Raw genomic sequence first — 2,909 nt, forward strand, 5'->3', positions numbered from 1 at the left:
TGTTCTTATGGTTAATAATCTCATCATAGTCACTGACTTTTCCCCCCCATTGTCTAATTGTTACTTCCTTGGATTCATCTAGATTGTGGTTAAGACCAAGAACATCCTTGCCACCCTAAGCGTCATTCAAAAAGGAAGCATTCTGGCCATTACCAATCTCCCATGAAACATGCTCGCTAATGATGTCTCTACATTCCACCACATAGTTCCAAATTGTTGAGCCTCTTGGCAGGTTTAGAGTTGTAAGAATTCTTTTAGGCTGAGTGGAGTCTAAATATTTATTTCTAGGAATCCTAGTCCATTTATTATGAACATTGCTACAAAGAGCCCAGACCAGTTTGGCCCCCATGGCCAAATTCATAATTGACAATTGTCTAACTCTAGTTCCCCCGCCATCCTTTGGTTGACAGATTTTTGTTCCAAAGAACTATTGGCAACTTATGTTTCTTTCCAACCCCATTCTAGAATAATTTTCATGTGATCTAGATTATCCCCCCCTCCACAGCTATTGGGATTTTGAGACAGGCCATTAAAAAAACTAGGATAGATGATAACACAAATTTGATCATGGTGAGTCTCCCTGCAGAGGAAATTCATTTTCCTTTCCATCTTTCTAGTTTAATTTTGCACCTGCTAATCAATTTATCCCAATAATTGACCTTGTTAATTCCTACAAACAGAGGGGTGCCCATAAATCTACTTGGAAAATTGGCAACTCTTAAATTGAGAATTCTAGATAATAGTCTTTGCAATCTGGTTTGAGTATTGAGGAAGAACACTTTAAACTTTTTCCAATTAATACTCTAACTTGATGTCATACAGTATTCATCAAGATATTTCTTGATGGTTCTCACTTCATTCCTATTGGATTCACTGAAGAGTATAGTGTCATCTTCAAATTGAAGGTGAGTGGTATGTTCAACTCCAATCGCCACATTCACCCCACATCATGAACCTTCCTGGTGCAATTTTCTAATTGTTAAGTCGAGAGCTTCCACCATGATGATGAAGAGAAATGGAGAGATTAGATCTCTTTGTCAGATGCATCTAGTAGAGGGAAAGAAACCATGGGTTGCTCCATTGATTAGGACAGAGAATTTGGGCATCACCTAACAACTCTTGACCCAATTAATCCAATTTTCGCCAAAGCCAAAAAATTTCCAGGACTTCTAAAAGGAACTACTTGTCCACTATTGGAAAAATGGTGTCTCAACCTTGCATTTACATGAGGTTACTATTAATAGTAATTTTCCATTTGAGCACGAAATGGTGTGAAATTCTCCCCAAACCTTTGAATTAGCTAGATAAGCATGCCGATAAAATTTTGTCACAAAATCATAGCTATTTTGAAGATAATAAAGTTTTTGTTTTTGGAGGGTGTGATGAAATGATTAAATTTAATTTTGAGGGATTTAGACCCTCCTAAACATCCTAAAAAGTGGTCGTAACTAGCATATGTGGTTATGCGGTGATAGAGCACTTCGTGATTTTTTTGGTGCATCAAACGGTTCATCAATTGGATGCTCGGTTCACAAGTTATGGTCTCTGAAAGTTTGGACTCTTGAAATAGGAAATATAAATTGCATGGCACACATAAATGAGTTGTAAAAGGGAGGAACATGTGTTGATGTTTTTTTTGACACGTCATAGGACATCTAGAATAGAGATAAGGTCGGCTCTACTTTATTGCGTGGTTTTAGCCCATGGTTTTGTAATACCATTTGACAGTTTGTTGTATTGTATTTCCTATATATGACGTGCATGAGATAGAGGTTGTGTGTAAGAGTCTTGTGGTTATTAAGTTACCTCTAAATCTCTGATTAGTGGTACTCCTGTGAAGAGCTTTCTCTGCAAGTATATTGTAATCTATTATTAATTGTTGAATAATTAAACCTAAGCTAGATTGTGGGAAAAAAGAAAATAGGAGAGTAGGAAGGAAATCATTACAAGATATTATAGCCAAAGTAGGAGAGGTGGGATTAGAAACAAATTATTGAGTTACTGGGAGCAGGGAAGGGGAGCACTCTTACCTAGGCACCATGATACTCCTATCATGGAATGTTAGGGTCTTAAATGTCACTAACAAAAGGAGCTTGGTTAAGCGCATGATCGGCTTGACTAATGTAAAAGTGATCTCGCTTCAAGAAACAAAGTTACAATTTTTAAAATAAAAAACTTCACCAGGCATTTTAAGAGTTGGAAAGTTGTGGGGGAATAATTTGTAGGTTCTTCTGGGGGCTTGGCGGTGATATGGGAATGTCAATAGTTTGCATTCCAACATGAAGTATCAGTTGATAAATCTGTATGGGCCGAATAATTAAGGAAATAAAAGAGATTTGTGGGGAGAATTTGACACCTTCTTTTACAATCACTTTATGAACCAGAGTATTATCGGAGGAGACTTTAATGCCATCCTAAGGTAGGAGGATAAAAGAGGTGGCATCGCAAGACCCAATTAATCACAACAAGAATTTTGTGATTAGTTTTCAAGAAAAGGGTTAATGGAAATCGAGATGAGTGGAGGAGCATATACCTGGACCAATAGGCAACTAGAGTTTAGCAATATAGTTGAGAAGTAGGATAGATTTTTTTTTAAGGGAGATTTGACCTCCTTTACTCACATCTTGGAAGGCTTAATTCTTCCTTGTTCTAGATGTAGCCACTACCCAATTCAAATTTTAATCAAGGGGGGTGAAAAACAACACAAATTGCCATTTAAGTTTGAAAATATGTGGTGGAAGGATGGAAATCTTCTGAATCTAATTGAGACATTGTGGAAGGAGGAATAATTTGAAGGGTCTAAACTACTTTGTTTTGCCTCAAGGTTGAAGCATGTGAAATAAAGATTGATATCCTAGAACAAGGAGCATTTCAAAGATATTTTTATCACAAAGCAAGAGATAGAGGAG

This window comes from Cryptomeria japonica, chromosome 10, assembly GCF_030272615.1.
Source record: "Cryptomeria japonica chromosome 10, Sugi_1.0, whole genome shotgun sequence".
Lineage (NCBI taxonomy): Eukaryota > Viridiplantae > Streptophyta > Pinopsida > Cupressales > Cupressaceae > Cryptomeria > Cryptomeria japonica.